Source organism: Durio zibethinus, chromosome 12 (assembly GCF_047325235.1).
Source record: "Durio zibethinus cultivar Kanyao isolate XHJ-2024 chromosome 12, ASM4732523v1, whole genome shotgun sequence".
Lineage (NCBI taxonomy): Eukaryota > Viridiplantae > Streptophyta > Magnoliopsida > Malvales > Malvaceae > Durio > Durio zibethinus.
In genome coordinates this window covers 2,896,712-2,915,029 of record NC_143173.1, presented here as the reverse complement: position 1 = coordinate 2,915,029, position 18,318 = coordinate 2,896,712, and the positions used below count along the sequence as shown (strand labels likewise).

The 18,318-nt window shown below is 28.9% G+C and overlaps 2 pseudogenes across 1 annotated transcript; both read right to left on the bottom strand.

The window, feature by feature from the left end:
• Positions 1-1,615: 1,615 nt before the first annotated feature.
• LOC111296400 (tubulin alpha-3 chain-like) lies at positions 1,616-6,548 on the bottom strand (annotated as a pseudogene). Its single transcript, XR_016346818.1, has 5 exons — positions 6,414-6,548; positions 3,306-3,520; positions 3,017-3,215; positions 2,389-2,913; positions 1,616-2,242 (listed from the first exon to the last, which is right to left on the bottom strand). The product of XR_016346818.1 is annotated as a tubulin alpha-3 chain-like (transcript).
• Positions 6,549-14,460: 7,912 nt separating this feature from the next.
• LOC149515577 (cellulose synthase-like protein E1) lies at positions 14,461-15,037 on the bottom strand (annotated as a pseudogene).
• Between the last annotated feature and the right edge of the window lie 3,281 nt (positions 15,038-18,318).

Sequence of the window (18,318 nt, the reverse complement as noted above, 5' to 3'; positions counted from 1 at the left end):
TTTATAGCTTTGATGGTTTACTTAGTAGAGAACTTATTTGATTAATATCTGAGTTGGATTTTTTTTGCTTATTTTCTGCTCTTGCATCGCCATCTCACAAGTTGCCTCCAAATCACACTACTGGCTCATTACGCCGATAGTGATATGGAGACATCGATGTTGTCATGGACTGTCGATGAGCTCTTACAGTGGCTTGAAGATCTTGAAAGAAGTATAGTAAAACGACTTGAAACAATGGTAGAAGAGCAGACATTCGATTTATTTTCCTCACGAGGATATGAAAATGTGATTAATGATGTTAAAAATTTGCTCAAAGTAGTTGGAGGTTAAATGCAATAAGTTGGAAAATAAATTAGAAGAAAGTATAATGTATTCGGAATTTAGTTATTGACTACATCAATTTAATGTAGATTTGATAATTTATACATTTATACTATGTTCGTGTTGTATCAAATATAAAAAATTATTATGTCAAATTATTATATCAACATATAAAATATAAAATATATTTTTTACTAAATATATATAATTTTACTAAAATTTAAAGTTTGTTGTTTTTTAGTGTTTTTTTTTTTTCTTAATTCTTGGTGTCAAGTGCTTATAATTATCAAGAATTTTTTTATTAGAAAATTTGTAAGATGAATTTAATGTATATTAATTCAAACTGCAAGGTGAAGATAATGTTCTTCAAACATTATATTTAAAAAACACCATTTCATCGTTTTTATCCAACAATTGATTAATTAATTTAAGGCTTGGTTGAATCATTTCAATTTACCAAATTGCCATTTGGGTTAATAAATTAAGTACTATAGTATTTGCAAACACACACAAATTATTATAATTAATTTTAGTTAATAATGAGTTACAGTGAATTAGTGAATAATAAATAATAAAATTTTATGATCTTTCGGTAAGATGTTTCACACATCTCAAGATAATCATTAGCAAAATTCCATGCAAATTTGTAATTTTAAAAACTATCTCAAGATGATCATTAGCAAAATTCTCTTTTATTTGGTATTATTAGATATTAGATTTAAAAAAATCTTTAGTCCATAATTTGATAAAATGTTAATTTCAATTCTAAACAATCTCAGATACATAAATATAAGTAAATAGTTGATTAATTAATTTATTTTTGACCTCTTAAAAAAACTATTCACAAGTCAATATAGCTAGTTTTCTATAAAAATTTTTAAATGAAATTAGTGAATTTCAATATTAAAAATGATTTAATAATACTTTTAATCTAAAATCTTTTAATTTATGAATTTCAATTTTAGATTAAAATTTTTAATGAATCATTTTTAATATCGAACTTCACAAATTGCAAATAAAAATTTCATTAAGTCTTGTCTCTATTTATAATAGGAAAAAAAAAGTAATGTTCTCATCTAATTAAGCTATTTATTTGATGAATAAACGGGATTAGCAATTACATTAAAAAAAAAACTCATTAAAAATTTTTTAACAACAATTTGGACTTTATTTATCAATCCTTATGTTTTCTTTTTATTTAAATATTGTTTTTCTTAAATGGAAAACTTCTATTTCCAATTACATACCTCTCAGTTTGTAGCAAAATATTTAATCACCTACCAAATAGAAAATTGGGAAATCTTTACTTTCTAGTTGCTTCTGTTATTTTTCTGGGAAATTTTGACTTGCATTATATTACATCATGGCACAAAGCAGAAGTTTTATTAGACATTGAAAGGGGCCACATCTTATAGGACAGAAACTATAGGTTCTCACAACTACACTTAAACCAACCCACGTTCAGAGCAAAGACATACAAAGGTAGACAAATTCAAGACATGAAGTATACATGCACAAATTTACAACAATAAGAATACCTGATGAACTGAAATGAATTGAAGAACATGATGGACCATTTGCTGCTGCTTTCATGAAATATAGATCTAGTAATCTTCTGGTTCTTATTCATCTTCGGCACCTTCTACCCCAACTTCCTCATAGTCTTTCTCAAGAGCAGCGAGATCTTTACGGGCTTTTGAGAATTCACTTTCCTCCATTCCTTCACCTACATACCAGTGAACAAATGCTCTCTTGGCATACATGAGATCAAACTTGTGGTCAATTTGGGAGAAAACCTCTGCCAATCATCCATAGTGGGTGGCTGATCATGCATGCTGCACATTGTACCTTAGCGAGATCACCCACTGGTACCACAGTGGGTGGCTGATAGTTGATACCACACTTGAAACCAGTAGGGCACCTGAAATAAAAGATGCTTGACAATCATTCAGATAACAAACCGAAGGCAAAATAATGTTTTCCCCTTGGCGAACTCTATGTAATAATGACAATCAGATTGCTTATACATAATTATTTCGAAATGAAATGTAAAAGATGTCTACTAACCAATATACTAACTGAACAGTCCACTTAGTTTTGATGGTAGCAACAGCAGCATTGACATCCTTAGGTACAACATCTCCATAGTACATTAAACAGCATGCCATGTACTTCCCAGGCCTTGGATCACATTTAGCCATCGTGCTTGATGGTTGAAAAACAGCACTTGTAATCTCAGGAACTGATAGCTGCTCACGGTAAGCCTTTGTAGCTGAGATTACTGGGGCATATGATGAGAGCATGGGATGGATAAAAGGATACGGCACAAGGTTAGTCTGAAACTCTGCAATGTCCAAACTCTGCGATGTCCATGTTTATGGCACCCTCAAACCTCAATGAAGTGGTCAACGAAGAGATAATTTGGGATGTCAAGCGGTTCAAGTTTCAATAAGTTGGTCTTTCAATGTCTAAGGATCTCCTACAGATATCGTATATAGCTTCATTGTCAAGAAGCACAGCAGCATCATCGTGTTCAAGTAGAGAATGAGTTGAGAGCATGCTATTATAAGGTCCCACAACAGCAGTAGAAACCTGCACAATTGGGGATAATCGTTCAGTGAATTGCACACACATAATAGTTCAAGCATGGGGAAAAAGAAACCTGTACTTTTCCTTTAAGTCTTCTAGAAATTACCTAAGGAGAAGGGTAGATGGAGAAGCCAAGTTTTGACTTCTTTCCATAATCTACAGACAAGTGCTCCAAAAGCAACGAGCCCAGGCCAAAACTGGTTCCACTGCCAACAGCATTAAATTCAAAAGATCCTTGAAACCAGTGCAGTTATCAGCCAATTTTCTCACTTGGTCAAGGCAAAGATCCACAATTGCCTGACCAACTGCAGTATACAACACCAAAGAAGTTTGAGCCAGTGATCAAATCTAACAAAATTGCTAGTACTTTGGAAATGCAGAAAAGATGCTTGTACCTGTATAATGTCCGCTAGCAAAGTTATTAGCAGCATCTTCCTTGCCAGAAATAAGTTGCTCCAAGTGCAAGATTTGTCTGTAAGTCCCTCCTCCAACCTCATCAATGACAGTGGACTCTAGATCAACAAATATAGCCCTTGGCACATGCTTGCCAGACCCAGTCTCACTAAAGAAGGTATTAAAATCATCATGGCAAACACCTAAGGTGGTGTCACTGCAAGCAAACACAAATGATTTTATAGGTTCAGATCATGAAATGATAGAGGGAAAACCACAATTCAGTGATCCATTTATAAATCCCATCCTATGTTTATGTCCACTTTGATCTGAAATTTATATTAAGAAAAATAAGTAGTTTCTGGCGTGCGTTTGTTGCTATTAAAGTTGTACTATAAGTCTGAGTATGATAAGCAAAGAGTAAGGCAAGTAAAACAAAAGAAATGACACTAACCAAAAAGAGAAAAATGCAGGGCAAGAAGTTTAATCAAAATTTTCAAAGTCCCTTACTAGGAACAATAAAGTAGAGGAAAAATTGAAAGGAAAATTATAAGAACATAACTACATAAATTTATATAATTAGGAGAATAAAGGAAAACAGAGATGCGTTATGTTAGAATCATGTCAATTCTAATAGATCCAGGGAAATTTTTTGAATTTCAGTGCATACAATTCAACAATGTCATCCTATCCCTGTAAGATGCTCAGTTAGAGCAGACAAGGCAGCTAGCCATGCCAGTTCCCCAAATGGTGGAATATTAACAGAAATCCTGCACCACCACAGGATATAGCTCTGGTGACTTCGCCATCTGAGTATAGGAAATGCATGTCAAATGGAAATTTATGTTAATAAAAAAGAATTATTTAAATTCTATACCATTCACTTCAATTCAAACCAAATACCTCATTTCCATGAAACAAAACTTACAACAAAAAACTTTCTAATGCTTCCAGTTCCAAAGAAACACCACCAGGAAAAGACAATATGATCATAAAGCAGGATGAATGAGCATTGACATTTGTTCCGCAAAGGAGAATATTATAAGTTTTGCAAGGTTATCAAAACTAAATGAATGGTAAACCATTAATAGAGCCCAACACTGCTATGCCTATAGGTGCCCTAGAAGGAAAAAAAAAAAAGAGAAGAGAAAAGCAAAAGAAAAAAGAGTAACTGCAGTCTGAAATATTCAAAATCAGCCCTCTTCCTGAATTTAATAGGATACTTGCATGCTGCCTAATGCCTAATCAAGGAGTAAAATACTGCCTTCTATGAAGTTCATATGATGGAATTAGGGACTGCTTAGATATTTATTAGCAACCCCTACAGATTCTAAAACTTGTTTGGATTTATTGCACCAATATTGGCTGGGAAGAAATCACTCCATATTAGAACCTTTATAGTCTTCAAAGTTTCTGAACTACTGCACGAATATATTCACCCGTTGAATCACTAGACATTAGATCCACTAGCATGACGGCTACAGATGCATTTGCAGAAAATCCTTTGTTAACCATTTCATGAAGAATTTGTACTCCCCTTGATGTTTCATTGTTTCGAAGAAATCCTGTAATCATCACATTATAACAGCAACTATTTGGCATGCAACCATCCAATTCCATTTTACTAAACAGTTCATATGCTTCATTCTGCAGCCCTTCTTTACAAAGTTCTCTGATCATTATACTATATGTGTAAACACTAGGGTGTATCCCTTTGACTTTGAGTGCACAAAATAATTTCCTTGCAACTTTAAGTTGCCCAACTTGACACAAGCCATCAATTAAGATAGAATAGTGGACAATATTAGGTTCTAACCCACTATTCTGCATTACATGAAAAAGTCCCAATGCCTCATGAATATGACCATGCTTGCATAAGCCATCCAACAAAGTAGAGTAAGTGATCACGTTTGGAACTAGGCCACGAGCACTCATTTCTTTGAAAAGTTCTTGTGCAACTGCAAGTCTCCCAACCTTTGACATGCCACCTATAAGAGTGCTGTAAGTAACAACATTCGGGATTAATTCATTTCGAGTCATTTCATGAAAGAGTTCCATTGCCTCATCAATCCTTTTAGCTTTACAATATCCATTGACAATGATGCTGTAAGTAAATTCATCAGGTACACCACCCTTGTTAGTTATTGAATTGAATAATGTTCTAGCCGCATCCATTTCACCTCGCAAACAATATCCATCAAGCAATGAATTATAAGTAACTATATCAGGCTCAACACCTTGTTGAATCATTCTTTCAAAAATATTTTTAGCCTCTAAAACCCTACCCTCTTTACAAAGGGCATCAACCACAGTATTATATGTGAAGACATCAGGCTTGCAGTTGTTCGCCAGCATTTCATTCAATAATCTTGTAGCCTCCTTCCACTGACATGAATTACACATAGCATGAATTAAGGAATTATAAGTGACAACATTTGGTGGAATGCCTTTACCTCTCATTTCTGAGAAAAGCTTCAAAGCCTCGGTTACATTCTTGTCCTTACAAAGGCCGTCGATGACAGTGCTGTATGTTGCACTGTCAGGTGCAAAACCTATTTCTTCCATAGTCCTTAGCAATAGAATAGCCCGAGTAGTATCACCTATTTTACAAAGACCATTTACTATGATATTATAAGTGATTAAATTAGGCTGATACCCTTCTCGAATCATGTCATCAAACAACCTCACAGCTTTAGCTATTTTGCCTCGAATACACAATCCATTGATGAGCGTGTTGAATGTTACAGTATCAGGTTGAAGACCCAGCTGCAACATCTTCCCCAAAACGGAAAACCCAAAATCCACGCGATGCAAGCGGCAAAAAGAATTTACCAAAATGTTGAGAGTATAAACATCAGGATAAATTCCTAGTAATTCCATTTTTCTCAACAGAGTAACCGCAGTTTCATAATACTTCATTCTAACAACGGCCCCTAATAATTGATTAAATTCGACAATAGAGGGACGTGGTTGCATATGTAGCATCTGATCAAACCTGTTTAAGGCACCATCAATTTGATCAAACTCATACTTGGGTTTCTCCTCGCAATGGGTAGTGGAGAAATAAGAGATTTGGGAATAAAAGAGAAAAGTGGCAGATCTAGAGTTACCCGATCCCCATTGTCGAAGATGATCAAAGGCAGAAGAAAAAGAAGAGAGAGAAGAGTTTCTCCAACCCCTGATCCTCATCATCATCATCGTCATCAAAAAAACAAACCGAGAGCTCCAATTCTTCTTCCTTCAGCTGCTTACTTGTCGGATGAGACACCTACGCACCGCCTAATTGACGCGCTCCATTTAAATCATTTAATGTTACTATAATGGGTTCGGATCTTACCAATTGAGGGCTGTTTCGAAACTATCATCCAAAATCTTGTCTATCCAATTTGGATATTTAAATCATAGTTCATTTAGATGGATTGTAAAATTATATTTCGTAAGATTGACAATATTAATAAATATAAAATTAATTAATATAGTAATAAGATTAAAATTAGTATTACAATATATGTTAAATTTAAAAGCAATAATGTTTGTAAGATAAATTATAAACAGAAGAAATGACTATTAAGATGATTAATTTAAAAATATAACAATAATTTAATTTTTATGTATATTTTAAATTATTTAACATTTAAAATGTTAAAAATTTATTGAATCAAATTATGGATTATATTAAAATAATAATTAAAATTAAATATTACATTTTAAAATAAATAATTCAATAAAACTCTTAAAGCCAAATATATTTTTCTGCATTTATTATCAACCTTTATGTATGCTTCTTCATATTTTGTGAAGTATAAAATTACAATTTACATAAGCATTTATTTTTCTCTTTTATAAGTGTTGATGATATGTTTCTTAATTTTAACTTACAAACATCTACATTAAATTTGCTTTTTCAATAATCACTTTAATTTCTATAATAGGTTTTATGTTTCATAATACTAATAGAAATAGTGATTGATAAATTTACTTGTAAGCCTTAAATGGCAGTATCATATAAAATGATACTATATCATGATTTTACATGCACCAACCTTTTATAAAGAATAATTCACAAATAGATATTTTATTACTCTATTTTAATGCATATTTGCATCTTTCTCTTTCGAAATATATATAACTGGTTGTTTCCAATATTTGGTGCTAGTAGAGAATAGATGCATATGTAAGTACTTTCCTTGAGATCTTCATCAATAGACATTTAGATTAACATTTAATTGCATTTTTTACTTTTAATATAATATACATTATATATATGATATCTTTTGAATATTTTATTCTTCTTTAAATATAATTTTTCATATTTTTAAAATTTATCAAAATTTTTAATAAAAAAATTAATTTTACAATGATTTGATATCTTAATTGTATTATATCTATTTTACATATATTTTGAATATTTAAATAATTAACGAATATTAATTTACGTGTCTATTCAAATAATTAAATATAATTATTGTATTGCACATGCAATAAACTAATTTATTATATTTCATTTTTTATATAACTTTTATTTTTTTCAACTCTTACTATAAAATTCTTTTAAAATTTTATTTTTTATTTTTCATGTTATTAGTATTATCTAGACATTTTTTACAAATATAATGACATGTATATTGCATTTTTTTATGTTTATTCTATCTCTAATATCATTATTTTTTATTATAGTTTTTTTTTAATCTCATCAAATTTTAATATTCAAAATTTCTTTATAAAAATATTTTTTCAAATAATTAATTTATTTTAGAACACTTTCATTTTAAATTTTTTAAAAAATTTTAAGACTTTTCTATAAACTCATATTTAAGAACTTGTATAGTTTGATATTGCATTTAATGTTACATCTTATTTGTCTTGGCTAGCTCGGCATTAGCTCACATGCCTTCTTTTTAAGGGAGTTTTATCTTTAAAAAAATCAAAATATTGCATTATTAAGCTTACATTAATTTACATAAATAGTTATTTATTATACTTGAAATTTACAAAATTTATTATGATATCATATTAAGATATCAAGATAACTTTTATAAACTTGATTTAATGGGGTACATGAAAATTGGATTAATTAGCTTCACTAAATAGTTTGTAGTTTAATTACTACCAAAATTTTAAGCATTATCGACAAAATTTTATAATAGAATTTTTTCGTCGTTAATTACCAACAGAATATCAATAAAATTAAAAAAAATAACACTTTTACTGACGGATTACTGAATAGATTACTGATGAAATTAAATCGATCAATAATTCATCACTAAAAGTGTGTTACAAATTGTGACCAATTTTACCAACGAATTTTTTCGTCTGTAAATTCATCATTAAAAGCTACGGATAGATTTACGAACAAAAAATTTTATTGGTAAAAAAATTTGAAAAATTTATTTTTGACATTATCGATGAAAATTCTATCACCCAAACCATCGTTAAAAGTATTTTTAAAAAAATTTAATATTATTGACAAAATTTTTGTTGGTAAAACCGTTGCTAGGAGTTATAAAATTTCAAATCTCCTATTGGGGCAACTTATTTTTCCCTAATTTCTTTCCTAAATTTCTAATTCCTTTTCCACTCCCCTTTTCCATTCCTTCTCTCTCGGCCACCTTGTCGTCCTACACCACCGTCTTAGTGCGTCGACCGACATTAATGTGTCTCCTCCCTTCAGTAAGTCTTTTTTTTTAATTATTATATTTTATATTGTATTTTATGTAGTATATTTGTTGAGTTTATGGTTTAATTTTTTGTTATAAATTTGTTGAAACTTGTTTGGGTTTTGGTTACTAATGTGTTGAGTTTTTGTTATTTATTTATTTGTTAAAATTTATTTGAGTTTTGGTTATCAATTTGTTGAGTTTTTGTTAGTTTTATATTTGTTGAAATTTGTTTGGGTTTTGGTTAAATTTTTGCTGAAATTTGTTGGTTATATATTTTTGTTGGATTTTTTATTGAGTATTAATATTGAGTATTATTAATTTTTTTATTTATTTTTAGTATTGTTGGAGTTTTTTTTTATTTGTTGAGTTATTTATATTTTTATTTGTGAAAGTCTTGTTGCAATTTGTTGGGTTTTGTTTTAAATTTATTAACTTTTTTATGTTTAAAAGTTATGTTAGTTAATTTAGGTTTACTGTATATTAAGATTTATATATATTTTGATGGATGTTTTATATTTAATATTTTTTAGATTTTAATAATAATTATAAAAATTAAAATTATTTATGTTGATTTGAGGTTTAATTTATATATTACTAATAATTATCTCATTTTGAAGAAATTTATATATTATTAAGATTTATATTTATTTTGAAATAATTTCTATATTTGATAGTTTAGTAAAATTTATATATTACTAATTATGAAATATTGTGGTTTTATTGTATTAATCAAACTTAAAATAAATAAATAAAATTATTTTATTTTACTTTTCTTTTTCGAATGTGTGTTATGAAAATGGATTTAGGTGGATGTATATTTTGTAATGAAAAAAAATTTTATTCATTTTTATCATACTAACATCCTTTATTTTCCATTTCAACTACTTTGAAAGTAGAATAAGTTTTATATGTAGAAGTGCCTCGATTAGAGAAATTCTCCGTATAACTGACAGAATTGCATTAAGAAGACTAAGATCAAAAGGAAAATTTTGTCATTAAAACTAATAATATTTTATTGTAAATGTGTTGTCTTGTAGTATGTATAATGAATTTTTGCAAGACCTTTTATACCATTGATAGACTATTTGTTAAAGTAGACCAATGATTACCTCATATTATCATTTAGATAATTTTATTTAGTATAACAATAATAGCTCATTTGGTCAATTAATAAAAAGGTTTAACACTTTATATGACTTTAATTACTCATATTTCAATTCAATTAAGATTCAATAGTGGACAAAAATCACTCTTGGTTGTACTTTTGTGTAGGATTAAAATGATACATAGTTTCGAACATGGTAATTTAGTTTGTAGTTAAAATGATAAAATTTATAAGTTTTAAGCCTTTCTATTTGAACTTTGTTATTCTTTTTCTCCTTGAAATGTGATTGAAGGCTCTAACTTCTTACTGATATGTTGGTCACACTCAATTATAGTTTGAATTTTTTTATTTATTTATTTGATTGGATGATTTTGTATTGAGATATTTGCATTAAATGTATTTGATAATTCATTACAAAGAATTGTTATTATTTGACAGCTCTCTTATTTTACAAACATGTTTCGAAATTTGATATATTTTAATAAAAGATCAAATTGCTCAATTATTAGGGAATCAATTATGCTTTGGATCATGTTATGAGTGTGAACTGGGAGGGTAAAAAGCCCTAAACAAAAGTTTAAAATTTAAAAAAGCCTGATGAGATAAATGAGCTTTTGTCACATTATATAATAGAAAGTTTCATTTTTATCAATTGCTACTTTCTTATGTATAGAGAAAATCATCAATTTCAACTCTTTCTTAAAAAATAAAAGGGGTATTCCACATGTCAATCAAGGGAGCAAATTCACAACATGAGATAAATGATACATCCTTTGATTTGCGCTTGTTTGAATACATGAAATAAGAGAGTATTTTTCAGTGATGTCCATATCATGTCTCTACTATTATTTTTTTTTTTTGTTGCATGGGTTATAATATCTACTGTTAATCATGCAAATTCAAATACCTAAAACTTAGAATATAATTATGTGCAAACTATACTTGATCAGGTCTTTCCTATAGTAAACCTAACTATTCTAGATCAGTTCTCAAATATGAATTGCATTATTTATGCTATGGGCTCTCTCTTCACTTCCCTTCCCTCTGCCCATAACTGGTAACATCCTTGATTATTTATCATAATACATTCTTCAATCTTTTAATATATAACAAAAACAAATGCAATTACATACCTTTTTAATATGGATTACACTTTTATACATACAAAGACAACACATCCACATGTAATTTACATATATAGACTTATGGACATAAGTTCTTGAATGAGCACATGTAGGCATGTGATGGTAGTGTAGTTACTCTTAAAGATACTAAAGATACCACCAAAGTTAGAATTTATAAACCTTTTAAAAGAAAATCGATCCTAGGAGTACTCATTGCTTTTTCGTAAGGTATGCAAATAATTCTAATGGATATAGATTTTATTATGCTGCATGTGGAACTAAGATTGTAAAATCGTAAATGGTAAAATTTCTTGAATTGGACGTTGCTGATAAGGGTATAGCAGAAGCTATGAACAATAATGAATCCGTTAGACAATTCTTATTTCCTTTACGTAGAACACATTGTTATATTGTGCTAGTGGCCATAAAGAAAAGATCAATGGCAACAGGATACAAACCCTCATCCTACTGATCTTGCTCTTTTTGATGTACCGTAAGTCTAAGAAGATGATATTAAAATGCCTTCAAGAAAATCTATCAGACAAAAAAGATATGTCACTTTCAATGATTATGTAATTTATTTTGGAGAGAGTGACTATGATATTAGTCATATAGTGGACCTTGTAACTTTTAGTGAAACTCTTAAGAGTATGTAATCTAATGTATGGATGGATTCAATGAAGGTTGAAATGAATTCTATGCTCAGAATGGTGTCTGCAAACTTGTTAAGCTACCAAAAAGATATAAATCCATTGGTTGTAAATTAGTGTATAAAACCAAGAATGATTCTAAAGGAAAAATTGAGAGGTTCAAAGCTAGATTGGTGATAAAAAAATTTACTTAAAGGAAAGAGTTGGTTATAATGAAACCTTTTTACCATTGTCTTTCAAAGATTCTTTTAAGATTATTATGGTCTTGGTAGCACATTTTGATTTGAAGCTTCTTCAAATGGATGTGAAGATGATTTTTCTCAATGATAATCTAAGAGAAAAGGTTTATATGGTACAGCCTAGAGATTTCAAGAGTTTGAAAATGAACATTTAGTATGTCAACTTAAGAAGTCAATTTATGGCCTTAAGCAAGCTTCTAGGCAGTGGTATCTGAAGTTTGATAAGGTAGTTACTTCTTTAGGTTTTGAAAAAAAAAGTTGATCAATACATATACCTTAAAATTAGTGAGTAAGTATATTTTTCTTGTTTTATATGTGGATGATATCTTGCTGGCTTGTAATGATATTAGTTTGTTATATGAGACTAAATAATTTTTGTCCAAGACTTTTGACATAATAGATTTCGAGGATGCTTCTTTTATTCTTGAAATTGAAATTTATAGAGATAAGTTTCAAAATGCATTAGGACTATCGCAAAGGTCTTACATTGATAATGTGTTTAGAAGATTTAACATGTAGAACTATAAGATCGAAGACAAACACATTATGAAAGGTGATAAACTTAATCTTAGCCAGTGCCTAAAAAATAATTTGAAGAAAGAATCTATAAAGAACATACCATATTCTAGTGTAGTTGGGAGTTTCATGCATGCACAAGTTTACACTATGCCAAACATTACTTTTGCAGTAGAAGTTCTTGAGAGATATCTTTCTAATCCTAGTATTGATCATTAGGTTGTTGTTAAAAAAGTGATAAGGTACTTGTAAAAGACCAAAGACCATATATTGATCTGCAAGAAGGTGGATAATCTTAATATAGTTGGGTATATAGATTCTAAATTCGCTGGTTGTCAGGATGACATAAAATCCACTTTATGATATATTTTTATGTTGGTTGGAGGAACTGTATGTTGGAAAAGTGTGAAATAAACTCTTTTAGCTTTTTTTACTATGTAGGCTAAGTTTGTAGCATGCTTTGGAGCTATTACATAGGCAATATGGGTTAAAAATTTCATTTCAAGTCTTCATATTGTAGATTCCATCTCTAGACGATTGAAAATATATTGCGATAATAAGTCTCCTATATTGTTTTCTAAAAATAACAAAAAAACTAGTGGGTCTAAACATTTGAAGATTAAATATCTCAAAGTTAGAAATTTTATGAAAAATGGTAAGGTTGTTATTGAACACATTGAGACTGACAACATGATAGTTGATCCTTAATTTAACTAAAGGGTTAAGACCTATAATGTTTAGTAAACATGTTGAAAGCATGGGTATTTTGTGGTCTTTTAATGTAATTCATTAATAAGAGTATATTGTTGTGTTTCATACTCACACATCATGGTTTATCTTTATGTTGGACCTTTTTCTTTATGTTTAGAATATTTATATGATATTTGATTTCATGTTTGAATGATGATCATCACTAGTTAATATTTTATGTTGTTATTTATTATGTTAATACATGTACACTTAGAAAATTAAAGTTTGCTATATGCACAATAAAGTTATAAGACTTAGTATTTGTCTTAAGTATGACTTTAACGTTTTTTGGGTAAGTCTCATAAATGATACTAGCAAGTGACCCCCAAGGATATTAAAAAGACATATAGGCACATTTGGTTGTCGTAGAGATCTCCCATAAGTTTGAAAAAATTAACAAGAGAATTGACAATGAAAATGATACATTGAGATCATATTTAGGTGTTATTTTCTTGTTACACAATCACACTGAGATCCATTGTCAATAGAGTCTCTAGTACTTGTAACCACATATTGATCTTATATTAATAAAGGGCATAAAGGTTGCCATGATTTAGTATTAGATGATTTTATCGGATAGGATCGTTAAGATGCTGTCTCAAAGGCTAAATTATTTTTAAAATTATGACCACATCAAAGAAAAGTAAATTAGCTTGGAATGTTGTTTTCAAGTTAAATTTTCCTAAAATCAAATAATCCAATTAATATTGCCCAAATGGGAGAATGATAGAATTTTTTGTAAGAGAGCTATTAAAGCTAACTGATGGATTTAATTCTAATACGAAACAAGCATAAGAGCTTAATTAATTTGTCATGATCACCTACGTGTAGGCTTTGTACATCTTACTGGGTTAGTACGATATAACGGTTGTGTAGACCTTTTGGTCCAATAAACTTTTAATTGGAAGGTTACTAAGGTTATTTAAATATAAGACTAAGGTCTCATCTTCACTTCATTATTCGATAACTATCCATTGAAAAACCATTATAAGAGAAAAGAGCGAAAAAGAATAACATAGCCACTTCAAGATCGTTTCACTATTGTGATTACATGATGACTACTGAAATAGATATGCCTGATATCTTCAATTAATATATGGTGTTTTAATTTTCACATAATAATCTTGGGTTAATATTTACACTTAGTACATTGCTATTGTTATTGAGCAAGCTAAAAGAGCAAAAGCAAAAGGCTGGTATGTTATAAAAGGAAGCATTTTCTTGTTATCCTTCTAAAAGAACAACCTTTGGTATATAAGCAGGTTTATGAAAACCAAAAGGCAATAAAGAAGTAACTACAAACCATATAGATCAAAAACCTTTATATGAACATCATCCAAGGCAACCTTTTTTATTCCCCCAATGATGCTAAATAGAGTAAATAATGCAAGTGTTGCTAAAATTGTGAACATTGGTAAAGTAGACCCAAAATCCATGACCTCTTATTCATATCTCTGATACGCATGGTCATCAGCCACCTTTCAAGTCATAACAAAGGCTAACTTCGAAAATCCACATAGCTTCAATATATTGTCTATGAAGGTGAAGAAGTAGGAAGTTGTTCTTTTGAACAACCACATCTTTTGTTCATTCAACCAACTATGCCTCTACACCTTACAAATTCCACAATGTTGTATGCATAGTTGACAAAGATGGCATATAAAAATGGTATACCCTAAGAGCTTGACATCTAGTAGTGATTCAAAAAAGATTTAGGGGGTCGTTTGTTTTTGTTTTCGTTTTCTATTTTATGTTTTCCATTTTTGTTTTCAATTTTTTGGAAAATTAAAAGCAAAAACATGTTTGGTAGGTTGTTTTTGTTTTCTATTTTAGAAAATTGAAAATAAAGTTTTGGAAAGTTTGGAAAATTGTTAAAAATAGAAAATTGGTATTTTCAATTTTTTGAAAATAATTCAGTGTTATTCACAAAAATTACAATTAAACCGCTTTAGTGATGTTACAAATAATATATTATAGTAATATAATAAATATTATAGTAATAATAAATAATATAATAAATATTATATTAATAATAATTATTAATAAATAATATCTATTAATATATTATTTATATCATATTAATATAATATATTATTAATATATTATTAATATAATATCTATAATATTTATTAATATAATATTAATATACTATTAATATAATATTTATTAATATATTATTTATTATATTATATATTATATATTTTATTAACAATATATTATATTAATAAGTTATTATATTATTAATATATTATATTAATAATATATAAATAAATAAATATATTATATTATATTAATAAACAATATATTATTCAATATTATTATATTATTAATAACAAATGGAGTTTAAGAACTTTAACCATTTTTTTTTACATGTTTTTGTTTTCACATTTCTAAAACAAAAACATTTTATCCGAACATGTTTTCAAATTTAATAAATTGAAAATAAAACGAAAATAAAACAAAACAAAAATTTCAAAAACATAAAACATAAAACACACAATAATACCAAACAACCCCTTAGTTGTTACTAACTCACTTTAAAATTTCAAAGAATGAGTGATCAAGATGAGTTATTAAAATTTTATTAAATAAATCTTATTATCTAATTTTTTTGCAGTAAATTATCGAATAATTAAGGCTCGTTTGGTATAAGAGATTATCTGGTCAAAGGATGCATTTTAATTTCGATTCTTTACTATCTCTAATTTTATAATTATTCAATCACAATAAAATTTTATGTAAAATTTATTACTTATAAATGTGAATTTCATATAAAATTTTAACAATTATGAATTATCATTGGTTAATTATAATACAATAATTATAGGTAATATGCTCTCATGATCGAAGGACGATTCACCACATTGCCTCCTATTTTCTATTGGACTCACCACACTATCTCATTGTACCAAAAAGATTCACATAATTGGTCTCATAGAAGCAAATAGAAGAAAAAAATTAATCTAATAGTTCAACTGCATAACAACATCTATTCTTTTGTGAATCAATTATTGCACTAAAACATTTTTCTTCTTTTTTTTTTTTCCGTTTCTTTCATTCCTACCAAATGCAACCTTATTGATTTATCTCAATATGAAGAGTGAGAGAGAGAAAAAAGGACCTCTTTGCCCCATTGTGTGCCCTCGTCATAGGTACAACTTGCAAGAGCTTTGCAATTTTTTTCCAGGACACTAAGACTTTCTTTAATCGTTCTATCATTTCTCATTACCCTCCATTCAACCTTAAACTCCTTGCTGTACTTCATTCCACAAAGAGTTTCTCTTCTATGAATGCATCCAGTTCCAACATAGCAAGGCCCTCCATTCCCATCAAATCCAGCAAGCTCAAGATTGATATATTACATATTCAAAAACATCAATCCTCTCACATTGTTAATGTTATCTAACTTCAACTGCGATTCAAATATTCTTTTGTTATTTGATTCTCACCTCCATTACAACTCTGTGGATATTGCAACTAAGCAATTTCATGTCCCTTCTCTTCATCTAGAAAAAAGCGAACAGCATCTCGGATTGCCTTCGAATTATTCGAATACATGTTGCAATCCACGTTAAGGATAAACGGGGCATTGCTTATGCTAAATGACACCCTTATCTGTTCATCCATATTGAAGAAATTTAATTAATGAATAATTCTTTATTTTACTTCAACATAGTACTACACAAAGCTTAGCAGTGCATTCATGGCTCCAGCTTTGAAATTATGGTGGGGCTGAGGTCTTTTTTTTCGTGCCAAATATACAAGGGTTGGCAAAGGTTTTACTTCAATATCCATGGCGTTAGGGTCTCTTCCATCAATTAAGATCTATAAGTTAAATGCAAAATTAGAACTAATTAAACTAAGAAATCGGCTGCAGGCATTGGTTTGGAGGCTATGTCATATGAAGTGTTTATCCATGTCATTTGAACCGCTGATCCAATCAAAACAAGAATAATTGTAGCAATTAATTACTTGAAGAATGGCTTGATGATCATGTCTACTTGAAACAAAATCCCATTCACGAAATCCCTTATGTTCCTTGCTCATGTCAGCTGGAATTTTTCCCAATTTTGTGATGGTTTCAATCCGCTTCTTCATGTCTTCATATGATTTCTATAATTCATACAAATAAGTTTCATTCTCATGCATAATAGAAACACTTAAATCAAACAGAAGACTACGATATATTATGTTATATATTCACTATATCCAACCTAATAAAAGCTAGAAAATGGGTTCTTATTTATTTGCTTTTATTTCTATTTTTCATGGTCATTTTCTCTGAAAAAAATTGCACTAATTGATCATTGGAGCTTTGTTAAGAGATTTGACTTTGATTTATTAATTTTAGTTTTTGGATCAAATTGAATTTATCAATTTAATTTAATATCCATCTTTAGAATATTGAATTTAATGCTAAAAAATGGAAGTATTTATAATTAACTTTTTTAATTTTGACGGACTTGCTTAAACATATTGAACTCTACACTTATTTATAGTATTCAAAAGATAATCTAAACTTGAAATTAAACACAAATGACTCTTGAAATTAAATACATTACTACTCTTGTAATTGTTTCATTATCCGGCTCTCACCATTAGATGTTAAAAGGCATCATCGAGCTGTCACCATCAGATGGTCCCCGAAGCCCTTGTAATTGTTTCATCGATTAAGAATGGTGGGTGGGAAAGACAATTGGAAGGATATCGAAAACAGGATATGAATAAAGATAATAAATGTTAAAATTTGAATTTCATATTTATTGAATGATACCTTTTAAAGAATGAATCAACTAAATTTCAGTTTCAGAAAATCAAGACATGCTTGAGACTCGAATTTTTTCTATAACTTTTATTTTCAGAGTTATGTCAATCACCATATGGTTCTCAAATTAAGAGAACTTAAATTATTACCTTGATAAGCAACCAGTCTTTGGGCATGACAGAATTATCAACTGGTTCAGGATTGTT